General features: G+C 43.7%; 1 protein-coding gene across 2 annotated transcripts in view; it reads left to right on the top strand.

Annotated features, from left to right (window-relative positions):
* CCDC171 (coiled-coil domain containing 171) overlaps nt 1–15,250 on the top strand; it is a 52,143-nt gene that overhangs the window by 20,383 nt on the left and 16,510 nt on the right. For both annotated transcript variants that reach the window (XM_069235851.1, XM_069235850.1), the window contains 2 exons: nt 5,035–5,155; nt 12,985–13,039. The gene's annotated coding sequence lies outside the window, so the exon portion shown is untranslated. The remainder of the gene's footprint in view (nt 1–5,034; nt 5,156–12,984; nt 13,040–15,250) is intronic.

The raw sequence follows: 15,250 nt of genomic DNA, 5'->3' as shown, positions 1-15,250 counted from the left end.
CAGAGCTCAGAAGGAAGGGGATAGCAGTATTCCCTTACTTGGACGACTAGTTGATCAAAGCCAAGTCGCCGGAGCTTGTGTCGCATCATCTGCAGTCAACGACTCAGTTGTTGTTCGACCTGGGTTTTTCGGTGAACGAGCCCAAATCTCACCTGGAGCCCTCTCAGCGCCTCCTGTTCATAGGGGCAGTACTGGATACAACATTGAGTCTAGCCTTTCCTCCGCCTCAGCGGATTCAAGATATTCAGGAATTGGTTCCAATGTTTCGAAATGGAGCGGTAGTTCCAGTCCTCAAGGTCCTTCGTCTGCTCGGTCTGTTTGCCTCCTGCATTCTGTTGGTCACGCATGCTCGCTGGCACATGAGGGCTCTTCAGTGGTGCCTCCGAAGGCAGTGGTCTCAACACAAAGGAGATCTAGAAGGTGCTGTCAAGATCTCCAGAGATGCTGCTGTGGACTTGAAGTGGTGGATTGCGAGCAACAATCTTTCACAAGGAAAGCCGTTCGCGCAGTCGCCACCAGTGGCCACGGTCATAACGGATGCTCCCACTCTAGGGTGGGGAGCTCATCTGGGGGATCTGGAGATCAAAGGCCTTTGGTCTCCAGAGGAGCAGATGTTTCATATCAATCTGTTAGAGTTACGGGCTGTACGTCTGGCTCTCAAGGCCTTCCTCCCTTCCCTTCGTGGTCAGTCGGTACAGGTCCTGACGGACAATACTACCACGATGTGGTACATAAACAAACAGGGAGGAGTAGGGTCGTACCTTCTCTGCAGAGAAGCTCTTCGACTATGGTCTTGGGCAAAGGACCATCAGATTTGCTCGGTAGCAAATCATCTGGCCGGGGTCTTGAATGTACGTGCGGACAGTCTCAGTCGCCAATTCTCGGCCGACCACGAGTGGCGTCTCCATCCAGATCAAGTCCGTTTAATCTTCCAGATGTGGGGGTTTCCTCGGATAGATCTGTTTGCCACTCGGGAGAACGCGCATTGTCCGTTATTCTGCAGCCTCCAGTATCCAATGCAGGGAGCGTTAGGGGACGCGTTTCAAATAACCTGGTGCGGCCAGTTGCTTTACGCGTTTCCTCCCATACCCTTGATTCCTCGAGTATTGAGGAAGATTCGCCAAGACCGGGCGCTAGTCATCTTAATAGCTCCGGATTGGCCAAGGAGGGTGTGGTACTCCGACCTTCTCCAACTCTCAATGTGCCCTCCGCTCCGTCTCCCTTTCAGGGCAGACCTCCTCTCGCAGTCGCAGGGGCAGGTTTTACACCCCAACCTCCAGAGTCTGCACCTACATGCCTGGAGATTGAACGGGGCAACCGGAGTTCCTTCTCTCTCCCGCCTGATGTAGTGGATGTTAGCGGCCAGGCGACACTCCACTAAATCTATATACGCTAATAGGTGGTCTAAATTTGTTGCGTGGTGTGGAGAGAGGCAGATTGATCCCTTACATGCTCATCTATCGGACGTTTTGTCTTTTGCTCTCTCTCTAGCGCAGAAAGGTTGTGCAGTGGCTACCATTAAGGGTTATTTGTCGGCCTTGTCAGCCTTCATTTGTCTTCCAGACCAACCATCGTTATTTAAATCCCCTATTGTTATCAGATTCTTGAAAGGTCTTCTAAATAAATATCCTCCAAAACCATTCGTTATGCCGCAATGGGATTTGTCCTTGGTCCTGACTTTCCTTATGGGGTCCCCTTTTGAGCCTATGCATTCTTGCCCCTTAAGGTATTTGGTTATAAAAACAGTTTTCCTGGTAGCGATAACATCTGCAAGGAGAGTGAGTGAGTTGCAGGCCTTATCGGTAAAGCCCCCTTATACAACTTTTTATGGGGATAAGGTGGTGTTGAGGACCAAGGCTGCTTTCCTCCCGAAGGTTGTTTCACCCTTCCATTTGGCTCAGACAATTACTTTGTCCACGTTCTATCCTCCGCCTCATCCTTCTAAAGAGGAAGAAAGACTGCACCGTCTGGACCCAAAGAGGGCGTTGAGCTTCTTTATTGATAGAACAAAGGATTTCAGGCTGGAGGATCAGCTGTTCATCGGGTACGTGGGCAAGAGGAGAGGAAAGGCAGTCCACAAGAGAACACTCTCCAGGTGGGTGGTTCTTTGCATTAAAATCTGTTACTCTTTGGCAAAGAAGGACCCTCCTGAGGGCATTAGAGCTCATTCCACCAGAGCTAAGTCGGCCACTTCGTCCTTGGCCAGGGGTGTTCCTGTGGTTGACATCTGCAAGGCCGCAACTTGGTCGTCCCTTCACACTTTTGCGAAACATTACTGTTTGGACTCTGAGGTCAGAAGGGACGGCCATTTTGCACGGTCAGTGCTGCAGGATTTCTTGGTTTGACCATTTAGGCACCCGCCACCGGGCGTGGTACTGCTTTGGGACTCTATTCATTAGGTGAGGAATCCACAGGTAGTTGTATCCATCAGAAGAACGAGTTACTTACCTTCGGTAACGACTTTTCTGGTGGATACATTAGCTACCTGTGGATTCCTCACGGTCCCACCCGCCTCCCCGTTGCCTTTCTGGTCTTACCAAGTAATCCTTGAGTGCGCTCCTCTTGGTCTTCAAGGTTGCAATAGACGTTGTATATATGGATACGTGTGTATATTATCTGTATATATATATATATATATATATATATATATGTATGTATATATCTTTGTGTACATACATGATTTGCATATATTTGTTCGTTATATTAAATTTACAGCTATTCATTGCAATATTGTGTATTTTACAAGGTTATGGGATGTTGCCTTGCTCTTTCATTGCATTGGGTGGTTGTTCTCATGCACGTAAAAAATGTTGGTACTGACGTCGGCACGTCGTCGAGGACCTCTTATTGCCTGTATGACGTCAGACGGCGTCGCGTGGGCTAGAGTGACGTCCTCGTCGACGTGCAGAGACTAGGAAGAAGATTTCCGTCGAATGCTGGCGCCATGGGAGTATTCATTAGGTGAGGAATCCACAGGTAGCTAATGTATCCACCAGAAAAGTCGTTACCGAAGGTAAGTAACTCGTTCATTGCACATATTAAACAAATGTACAGGCTCCTGCTTTTGACTGCAGAGCTTTTTCTCAGGCGATACACAACATGTAAGCTAATGTTTCACCTGAGTGTGGTGCAGGTTACACAAACGTTACGGACTCAGAACGCAGGTCAACATCCCTTAAGTGTCTAATTTGTTTTGGTGTTAGGATTAGACAGCAAAGCAATTCCTTAGACTACACAAATCTCTCTGTCCTTGGTGTTTAAACAGATGTGCTAACCGAGCAGTATCCAACATTGCAGATATCTGACAGCAGTGTTCTGTTCAAGAACCCCCCCCCAACCTGGATTGATCTGTTTGAAATGGTAACCTTCACTGTTTGATTGTAAAGGTTTATGCTGACTCATCAAATGGTGCCAACTTCAGTGGCGGCCGGTAATTTTAGGAGGGAGGGGCAGGCAGGAAGCACACACACACTCATTCATTCACACATGCACGCAAGCACATCCATTGAGAACACTCATCAACATTCAAACATACACGCACGGACCAAACATTCATTTAAAAAACACACACACACTTACCTTCAGCTTGAAGGTCCCAGGAGGGTTGGGACTGCTGCCTTCCCTCTCTGGCTGACCTTTGTCACAGAGTGGGATGGGGTCAGTGAGACTTCTGACCCTATCCCACTCTGTGACGAGGTGTCACTGATTGACACTCGCCCTGGGCGCTTCAGGGCTAAAACCTGAAACTCCCAGGTCGAAGTCAACCCGTGACTCTTCCCCTCGTCACTATGGGGGAGGGCCTAGAGGCACCTTTGCTGAGCCTAGGAGGTCACGCCCATAGGAGCTAAGATCAGCTCAGGCAGCCAGGATTCTGCGCAAATTGTGTGTGTCTAGCACCTTGCTGCCTGAGCTTAACATGAAGAGTCTCTGTCAGGCTTACCTTTTCTCAGCCTGACAGCCACTCTTCAGGACGGGCTGCGGCTGGCTAACTTTCTAATCAAATATAAAAAAAAATGAGTGTTAACCATAAGTGCACAGTCACTTTCACTGACTCTGCAATAGAGATGTGTGTATGTTTGCATATGTATTTACAGCGAGATTTGTTTCTGGTATTGCAAACACTTTAACATTTGCCAGGAACAAATCTAAGAGATTAACTAAAAACAAACTATTAAAGTGGCATTATGGATCCAGAGCAAAATTTAATAATCTTCTGAAATTTTAGTTATGTTATCCACCACTCAACCATACCTCGGACCCAATCCATGAAAACCATGCTAGAAAATCAGCATCTGAAACATACCAACCATACTCTGTTGTTTCTGAAGTTTAATTAAAAGAAAAATGAATGATTGGACTCGTGGCCACTGCCGGTCTATTCAACCCCCACTATGGATAGCTCAAAATTTTAACCCTGCAGAGGAGATCCAATGCAGTTTTTAAATAACAAATATCTAAAAAACAAATCACTGGCTTACACCAAACCGCATTCTGATGAAATTCTGTTTTAATGTCATATTTGGTCAGCTGTTGTTGCTGTAACTGAGCAAAATTTACTTTGGAAGCTAAAATGGGACCACCAACTGTCTCCTTTTGTGGTTTCCTTCCTTGAATGGACTAGCAAGTATCTTGAAATGCTGAAACATAGCCTTTACTACTTAGTGGCGAATTCTGGGGAGATTTCCTGAATGACACCAGAGTTTTAAGCAAACCTACAAGTATATAGTGCTGCTTGATTTGTAACTACAAAGTAGATATCACTAATCCCTCCTCGCAATAAAGAGAACTACTTGTTTATTATGGTGTAAGAAATCAACGTACTTCCAGTTTTTGAAAGTAGGGGTTGTGGTACTCCTTATTCAAACAGAAGGCACCTTTCCATGGAAATACATTAGATATTTTTAAAAGGAAAAATTGAAATTCTGAACTGAGGTTCATGTAATGTGGCTTAAAAGAATTATTACTTGTTATGTCAACATGCTAATTTAGTTTCATTACTGAAATCTAATATACTGGTTTTAAACTTTTTTGCAGCCTATAGATTGGTCTGAACCATGGCTAATTGGACTTGTGGTTTTCCACTTATTCTGTATGTTAATCACCTGTATTTCATTCAAATTTTACAAACTTCAGATTGGTCATTTTCTTTCCATGGGTAAGTAGAAATCATCAATGTTTTTATATGAAGTACCTTCATGCATTTTGTAGTCTACATATTTTCAGTGATTTAATTGATTTATCTCTTGTCATTTTCCTAACACTCATGCGGCTTGGCGGCTGTTTCAAAGACCTTAAGGAAAGGGAAATTGATGAATGACTGTATCTTGGTGCTAAGACCCCAATCTAGTGCAATGTTGGTCCAATGGTGACTATCAGCAACAGTTTATGGTGTGCAGTGGCCATGTGCAATTAAGTCAAGGCTGATTTGCAACCCTTTCCTCAAACCCTGAAAGAGTTCTTAATTAAGATGGAAGGGAGTGGAGTTCTAAAATGTCACTGCTTTGGAAAGGAATGGTTCATTCTCAGTACCACCTGGATTTGGGAGGTTGTATGCCTTGTAAAATTATAGATGGCTAGCTATCTGCAACACTTATGTCCCAATGAGGGGTTCCAAGAGAAAGTAGATTGAGAGGAAAAGCACAACTCAGGTTATCCTATATTTTACTTAGAAACCTGGGGAAAATCCAGGTTACTGTTGAATATCCATGTACAATTTTATGCTATGCATGCCCCTCCCCCCTTCAGTTTTCTTTCTTCATCTGTAGTATCATTAGAGGGTAGACCTGGGGAGCCATGTTTGACATGACCCTGCCTGCTGCATCCTCTCTAGCACACTCTATATTTAAAATATAGGTACCTGTTGCCCTGCCTCTCCCCCCTCAGTCAAAAAGTAAGAATATATAAATGTTTTATACTTAGGGCCTTATCACCCTCTCTGACAGTTTGGGCAATACTCTTTCTACCCAATCATAAACAATACCTGTAATCCTGAAGCCGTCCTCCACCACCACCCTCAGTAATACTACGAGTCTCCGTTCTGCAGGAAATAAAACAAAAATACCTCCATTCAGCCATACTCCTCAACCTTTCTTGGTACTCTCTCCACACCCCAAATATATAATAAATTCTGGCCGTCCTGTAACCTTACTCCACTAACCTCTTAACATTCCCTAAGCACCCTTAGTCTGATCACCAGAGCTATGCTGAAAGCTATGACTGAAATGCTCGTGGGCCTGCAGCATTGATTGTGCCACCGACATAAGTAGCCCCTTAACCATGTCTCAGGCCTACCATGGCCTGTGTGTGCAGTTTCACTGCAACTTCGACTTACCGTTAAAAACTACTTGCAAAGCCTTAAACTCCCCTTTTTCTCCATATGTTACCCCTAAAGTAGACCCTAGGTAACACATAGGCCAGCAGGGATGTGGAATTCCTATAGCCCGACGCCCGGGACATCTTGTTTGGGGTCAAGGGCAACAAGTTTTTATGTTTACTTTGTCCTTGGGACAAGTAGGCCCAACCCTCTGCAGCGCAAACCCTTTGGCTGTCTGTTTACAGAGAGTGGAACTCTCTGTAGTTGAGCTAATGTGTTTCCAAAAAAATAATGCTGTTCAAACTTGTATTTATGGTTCATTATTTGAAAGCCTTCATTATTAGGGTGAGTGCTGTAAATAAATGTTTTAAGGTCACACTTCACTACTGACGTTGGTTCCAGTACAAAAAAAAAAAAACGTGTATACACATGTTTGAAAAGTTTAGGCTATGAGGCTAAGTATAATGCTCCCAGAATGCTCTCTTATTAGATGCAAATGAAGTGTCATTTAGTAAAATGTGTTGATGCATGCTAGTATTTCCCCAAAATATTTCTAAAGGAAAATCAGTGTAACCATTTTCAACACGAATATGGGAAGCATGAAAATAAACAAACACTGACAAAGTTAACTGGTCTTACATATTTTTATAAGTCTTTTAGTTTCATCAATGCATGTCTTGTTTTGACATGGCTTTTGTAACACTTTATTGTTGTGGGAGCTACCAGGCCCTCAACATTGTAACAAACACTGGCAAAAACCCCCCAAAAAGTTTCTGAACTCTAAAAGCACACATTGCCACCAGTGGCATAACAAAGGCCCCGCAGCCGCCCTCCAGGGGGGGCCCCTTCAGCACAGCACCTGCCCTGAGTGAGTCTGGAGAGGGGGCTCCTCCATGTTCTGACACTGAACAAAACTACTTTGTGTGCCAATATGCTCCTTGTGGAAGAGCAGAATGCGATCACTCACATTAAAGCCAACCGAAAGAGAGAGAAATAGAAGTTTAATAAAAACAAAATGTCTTTGTTAACACCAGACCTAATTAGGGACCAAGACCCACATGTAGGTAGCTTTTTGCATGTCGCAAACAGCGACTTTCGCTGTTTGCGACGTGCAAAAAGCACATTGCGATGCACAAACCCAGTTTTGTGATTCAGTAACCTGGTTACCGAATCGCAAAACGGGTTTGCGACTCGCAATTAGGAAGGGGTGTTCCCTTCTTAATTGCGACTCACAGTGCAATGTAGAATTGTTTTGTGACCGCGGGCGCAAACCAATCGCAGTTTGCACCCATTTCAAATGGGTGCTAACACTTTCGCAAAAGGGAAAGGGTCCCCATGGGACCCCTTCCCCATTGTGAATGTCACTGTAAGCATTTTTTCAGAGCAGGCAGTGGTCTGCGGACCACTGCCTGCTCTGAAAAAATGAAACAAAAATGTTTCATTTTTCGTTTTTGTAATGCATCTCGTTTTCCTTTAAGGAAGCAGTCACAGACATGGTGGTCTGCTGTCTCCAGCAGGCCACCATCCCTGTGAGGGTCGCTATTCGCAAGGGGGTCGCAAATTGCGACCCACCTCAGAATTATTCACTAGGTGGGCATTTGCGAAGCCCTTGCGAATCACAGATGGTGTCAGGGACACCATCCTACATTCGGATTTGCGACTCGCAAATTGCGAGTCGCTCTGACTCGCAATTTGCGGGTTGCAAATCTGAACCTACCTACATGTGGCCTCAAATTCTTAAAGGAAGTCACAAAAGTGCACCCATGGTATATGTCGTACCCCTATAAAATATTTGTGAACTGTATTTTAGCATGGGTAACTACGCATGTGTAGATTTGCTCATGTGAAAATCTATTGAGCATTTGCAAGTTCATTTTCCCTCCGGCCACTTTCTTCCCAACCCTGGAAGAAGTTCTAATTCTGCCATTGTCAGGATTAAATGTCCAACCTTTCTTATTATGGGAAAATATTAGAGAGAAGCTGATGAAAATCTTTAAAACATGCAGGTTAGTAGGTTTGCAGACTCAAAGGCATTCCAGCCCTGGAACTATTGCTTACTGCTTCCTCCAGCCCCAGTATGCAGATTTGCAGAAAGGTGGCAAAATAAGGAAATTGCTACAGTAGGGATTAAAACTGCAAGTATTCAAGCCCTACGATGGTAGTAGCCCTGGCATAATCAGAGAGTCTATTACCAGAGCTCTTACATAATGAGATTGCTGCCATAATTTGTCACCACACTACATGGCACCAAAGGGACAAGTAGATCTTTTGACAGGACAAGTAGATTTGAGAAGCAACCTGTCCCCTGGACAAGTAGATATTTTAATAAATCCCACACCCCTGGGCCAGTGTGCTATGTATGTAAAAGGCAGCACAAGTATTTATGTGTTTTACATGCCCTGGTAGTGGAAAACTCACAAATTATTTTTTTTCCCACTACTGTGAGGCCTGCTCCTCTCATAGACTAGGATTAGAACTGTATGCACTAAAGGAAGCACTCAAGTCCATACACAAGTGTTAATAGAAGCCAAAATCACAGTCCATAGTTCCAATTGATATGTTTCCTTTGAACAGCTACAGCCAAGCCAACATGTGTTTTGTCTGGGTAAACATCTCCTCACAGACTTCATCAGGGCTTCTCACAACTGTTAATGATACATAGTATCTAATTAGTCTTACATATAAAATCTCGCTTAAGGATTTTGGTTTCTAATAAACCATATGCTGTTACCAAGTGATATGTATGTCCTCTATATGGTGGAAATCTTCTTGTGTTCATTATTTACTAAACCATTACAGCACCTTATCCCCTTCTACTTAATGTGTTTTGAATAAACAAACCCCATGCACAAACAAGTGCAGCTCCCAACGCCAGAAACACCAGTGTGTATCTACCCTCTATGTCCTCAACCAAACAAAATAAAAGGTATTCATTTTACCTGACATATTGAACCTTGTGTTCATCCTTAAATTCAAATCTATGTTCAGTATATCTATAAATGCAAGTAAAATAGAAGTAAAGTAAATTTAAATACTTTTTGTATGTTCGAGAACAAACTGCAAATTTTGTTGTCTGTTCCTATTACTGCACTTACCGTAACTCACGTGCATCGATGAATAGTTATCTTTTAATAAATTATATTTGTCTCTCTGTAAAAAGAAAAATGCTCCCTTAAATAAAAACAGTAAAGGGCCGTCTCGTTGCGCGCTACCACGCCGCCATGGATACAAAGTTACCTTTTGTAACAGAGTGTTGTTGGATCCTTCAGACATGAGTACGTGAGAGGAAAGTCTTGTAGCAATTGCACGTGTTTATACTTGTCCTCAATAGACACTAATGATGGTCCCTATCTGCTGTTGTTAGTCAAGATCGAAAGAGGACTGTAGTCCTCATCGAGGTAACCGTTTGTATCGCCTCTCAATGACGCGTGTTAATATTTCGTATTAGTAAATATTAGTTACAGGCTTAACGTTCCTTTCTGCCGAAGTGTATCGGCATAGAGAGAGGACTAGGTTCTTATCTCCAAAGTAATTATTCGAGCCCATATTGCTTAATAACACTTGTCCTGGTGATCGTGAATCCAGAAACTTAGAAGAATTCTAATACACTACGTTGACTTCTCTATATCACAGCTTAACTCTTGAAAAAAAAAAAAAAAGTCTCTGGTCTGTAATTCTGCTTAATGAAAAACTCAGGCTTCTCATATTTTGTGGCTATAAAAAGGAAATAATATTTTACTATAATTGCCCGTGTTATAGTTATTATGTCAAAGCAAATCAGATCTATCTATATCCCCTTAATAGTGTATAACCCGCTGTATTAATATAGATCCCAGACATGGAAGCCGCAATCATCCGTGCATGTGATTTGTTATTACTCAATGCAATACTCATTTAATTTCTTAATCTCCCAAAAAGTATTCAAGTTCATAGTCAGAATTTGTTATGTACACATCACTGTCTCTGAATCTGGGATGTGCACAGATATCAGGTTTTGTAGAGTCTGGCCATGCAGTTTCTGTGACCTGGCCAAATGGGGCTTCATGGACCTGTGATTAGGTCACACATTCTGTACTACTATGAGTCGGGGCACACAAAATATATTTGAGCCATGTGCCCACATATCAGGTCAGTCATGGCCTGTCAGTTTGCTGTGGAGTTGGATGAAACGGGTAGGTATTTGGCTTACCGTTGGTTGCTTCCACAACGGCGGCAATTTTGTGCACCATCGAGCAGCACAAGCAGCTACAGGACATGAAGGATCGGCTCCATGGTGGCACAAGATGTGTGACACTGCCTGTAGGTGAGTTTCTGCCTTTTATCCCTCCGTTTCTGCCTGCACAGACCTGGTGGTTGGACTGCTACAGTTAAGTCAGCAGAGAGCAGCATCATAACTGGTCCGGCTGGAACAGTGGCAGTTCGCCTTCAGTCTAGTGTTGCTGAAGGTATGTGCTAAGAAAGGCTCTTTGTTTAGCAGAAGTCTTTGAGGTAGATGAAATGTATTTTCAATAGCGCTTTACTGCCTTGAATCGCATAGAAGTTCAAAGTTTGTGTTTTTTTGAAGTCTTTCAAATGTTTTTTCTGTGATCAGTCGTCTCCAAGAGCCAAGTACTGTTAAGTAACCAAACAAGCATTTCATTCAACAATGTCTGTCGTCTTTATCCAGCTTTCTGATTATTCTTTGTTATATCTGTGTTAAATTTGTTTCTACTTATGATTGGCTCAGGTAAGTTACTGTACAGGGTGCCTCTGCAGTTGATGTTGCAGTTTGTACTGGACCAGACGTGCATCATCTCGCTGTGTAATTGCTGTTCTTTCCAATCAGCTTTCATAGTCTTTGGTTTGTACTTAGTGATTAGACTATGTGATACAAAGATTGGTCACTCTTTCTCAGTCAAATAATGTATGGGCAAGCATAGTATTGTACAGCTTTGAAAAGATGGTGTAGTACTGTTCCTAATCCTCAACTAAATATTATTTTTGGTCCTCTCACAATACATAATTGTGAATATTTTCATGTTAACTTCAGCCATGAAAATACATTTTATAGATAATTGTGCTTTTGGCTGGTTCCTAACCTTTTAACTTCTGTGGACCCCACTATATCATTACTGGAACCTGGGGACCCCCACTGAATCGTTAATACGGGACCCCTCAATGAGTCATTATTGAAAGCTGGGGACCAAATCTGTTACTATTTAATTTTCTAAGCAGTCGTAGACTGCCTGAGGAGGCTTCCAGGACCCCCAGCGGTCCCTGGACCACAGTTTGGGAACCACTACAATAGAGGACTGCAGTGCAGCATGCTTATATTATTGTTAAGCTGTCTGTGAGCTAGAGGTGTGTCAGGGAGATTGGTTGGTATGTATTGAGAGCAGTGGAGAGGAACCCTTCGGTTGACTGTCCGTATCGGAAGTTGTATGATCACCACCAGACCACCGAGATCCGTGACCCTTGATACTTGCGGAGCTGGCAGTCTAACCGCCAGGCTTGTTATGTGGCGGTCGGATCGCCGCATCCTTGGAGGTCCTGATCGTGAGTGTGGTGGTCTTAAAACCGCCGCACTCATATTGAACCTCACCCCCTTTAGTTTTGGTGTTCCATGTCTTCCCCCTCAATTCGAATTTGGCAACAATCAGAAAGGAAGTAGTTTCTGCAGAACTCCTTTTGTTACGGGCTTTTCTCAACTCACTTGCTCTGAGACTTAATCCTGTTTAGATTTTATATGAATTGCAAGACTTTAGGCACCATTTTACCTGCTTTCCTTTTTCTTTGACAATCCATGTACTCTTCTGATTGGGCTAAGGATTTTCTTCAAATTATCTTATTTTAGAACTGAAGGTTCTTTTTGACTTTAAAATGGGCCTACATATGTCTCACAAAACATGGCTTGCTTTTTGTTTCATATTTATTCTGCAATGCAACATATTTGTGATGCATCATGGTGGTGCATTTAACAAAGTAGATTGTCTTGTAGAGCCTTATCGTGCTATTATCTCATAATTTATTTGTATCCATACCAGTCATTTAATAATGAAAGGCTAAGGGAACCACACTGGAATATAACACTTAGACACTCGGATATTTTATAGCATGTAGTCTAACCCCCGATCAGCATTACCTTCTGCGCTCAAACAAAAACAAGGATTTGCAGAGTGCATTTTGATGGCTTTTCAAAAGCTGATGCTCTCTTTTCTATACCATGCCAAAAACCATTGGTTGACTAGTGTACTGAGTGTTAAATTGTCTGTCATCCCCATCTGAGTTTATGGATGTGGGGAAATCTTCCCATGAATCTGCAGGAAAGGAGGCCAGAGCATTGGAGTAAGTAAAATTTACTTTCTCTTCCGTATTTGTGTAAATTATTAATTGAAATGAGCTATTTTGTGCTTGAGGTGTGGTTGGGGGGAGTGGGGTGTGTTTGTGTGTCTGTGTGCAATTTAGAAGAAAATGTAGGGATGAAATGGTGGGCTTTAGTAGGACTATATGCAGGTGCCCTGCCTTCACAATTTAACAGTTAGTATTTTTTTCAGTTATAAGCAAGTTTTACAAATTTTAAAAAACTGTCCTTGTTTAACAACTGTCTCAGCACAGTTAAACAACATCATAAATATTCATATGGGGTTTTAGAACAGTCTTTGAAGAAAGTGACTGATATTTCTTTGTTTCAGTGGCATTAGTGTACAGTGCTGAATACATCAATGAATATGCTGCAATGAACTGGAGGTAAATTATTCCTTATGCTTTGTTTATGTTGCTTGAGACAAACAGTTGCTCACTCACTCACTGTCATTTGATATCTTCACACTATAATACTTCTGAGTACAATTGTTGAGTCCTGGTCACAAATTTTAAAAATATGATTCTGTAAATATTGAGAAAGTAGCATCCTCATTGTGAGACAAATATTTATGTTTTCCCTATATATGTTTTTATCCTTGATTTGTTAACTAAGGAAAGGAAACCTTCTAGCGATATACCTTGCTTGCTTTGAAAATTTTTGCAGTATTTATGCTAGCAATAGCTGCATGTTTAAGACACTCTGAGCAAATTCACCATCTTAGTTATTACATATGCATCAACTAAGAGGTTGAGGTCGCAGCCACAGAATTGCATAGTTCCACTGGCCTAGACCATTATCCATAGTTTGATCAACAATCTATTTATGAAAGGTAAACAAAACTGAAACATTCTCATTTTAATCAGTGTCCATTGCTAGTTGTAATTTAAAGGGAATATGTTAAACAGTCTCCGATTTACAGACCGTAGATGTTTTTTAGCAATGCCAAGCATTCTTAACTATAAAATCTGATAGACTTCTGGTTGCAGATTCCTTACCTTTGATTTCCCCATGCGTCAGTCTGGATCCGGAGATTATTTCTCTGCGCACCGTCAGGTGGCGTTGGTCAACTCTGTGGCGTCGTGAGCACCGTGATGACGTTGCGGTGGTATATAGGCACCACCCCGGTGGGCTGATATCAGCTCTTTTCTTTCCGTGCCAGCCATCGCGCAGATCCGGATAAAGAGCTACCTCAGCCATTTTTTGACTACCAATGACTTTTTGTGAAACTTTTGTGATGAGATTGTGGATGCGTCAAGGGATGTCACGTAAGACCGGCTTCAAACCCTGCGACTCCTGGCACCGAACTATGTCGGTGACGGATCCGCACCTCGTGTGTCTCTGTTCCTTGAAGTGTCACCATGACCCGAAATAGTGCTCCGAGTGTCGGGCCATGAATCCGACAACTTTGAGAGAGCAGTCCCTAAAGATGCTGGTGGCCAGACACTCAACTCCGCGTTGATGGCCAGACACTCGACTCCGCGTTGCTCCCGGTCTCGCTCGAGTGGAAGGTCTCGAGACTGTCTGCACAGTCACCCCCATTCTTCGTCCTCAGTCTTCGGGACATTTGGGTCACAAGAAAAAGAAGTTGAAGAAGGATACACGTTCTTCGACTTCACCCCGTTGATCAGATGATGTGACGTGGAAAGAACGTCGACGCTCTAGGCCTCCGTCATCAGAGCCTGCATCTGGGTCCGCACTGCGTTTCCATGATTTCCCTGGAGCCAGTGCTACCCCTGCCTAACTGAAAGAATTCTATGAGGCCATGTGCCTAATTTTTGGGCAGACTGACCCAACGTCAGCGAACTCTGGCCCAGGTGAGTCAGTGGGGGCCCCCTCGGGTTCCAAGTCATCGGCTTCGGCCCAACTCCAGAGGCTCCCTCTGGATCCGCCTCTGGATTCGTCCCAACGCCAGTCGTACCAGCGTGACCTTCTCCGGTCTCGGGTCAGATGTCGACGCTCCCAACGCGGATTGTGCCCAGATTCGTTGCTGATCCTATACTTATACCCGGAGCCGGAACGACTTTGATTGATGCTGGATGCATTCTCCATGGGCTATCATGGGCCCAGGGTTAATCTGGACCCTGTTACTTTTGGGTATGGATACGGGGAGAGTGTAGAGGGGCCGCTGGACCCTTGGGATTATCAGCTTGACCCTAACATAGACTGGGTATTAGAATAGGGTACGGAATAGGGTACGCCAATGGTCTGGACACCTTCCTCACGCTGGCATGCTCTCTCCCCCTTTCGTGGCTACATAGGAGGGAGCTTCTTACTCTATGGTGGTAAGAAGGGCAGCTGAGATCTTGGACCTTGAGCTTCCTTCTGTGGAGGTTAGGACTAATCTCCTAACCCAGGTGCTTCAACCGGTTTCTTCTTCCGAACCTCTACTCCTGTTTTAATGAAGCACTGATGAACGTCCTCTTGGGTACCTGGTCCAGACCCAGCACAGGGGCTCCTGTGAATAGGACGATTGCACGCTGCCATAGACCTGCACAATCGGATCCCTAATTCCTCACTCAGCATCCCACGCCTGAGAGCCTTGTCATCCAGGCACATTCCCATCTGCATCCCCGGATAGGGAATCAAAAAGACTG

This window comes from Pleurodeles waltl, chromosome 5, assembly GCF_031143425.1.
Source record: "Pleurodeles waltl isolate 20211129_DDA chromosome 5, aPleWal1.hap1.20221129, whole genome shotgun sequence".
NCBI lineage: Eukaryota > Metazoa > Chordata > Amphibia > Caudata > Salamandridae > Pleurodeles > Pleurodeles waltl.
This window is presented reverse-complemented; position numbering and strand designations above follow the sequence as displayed.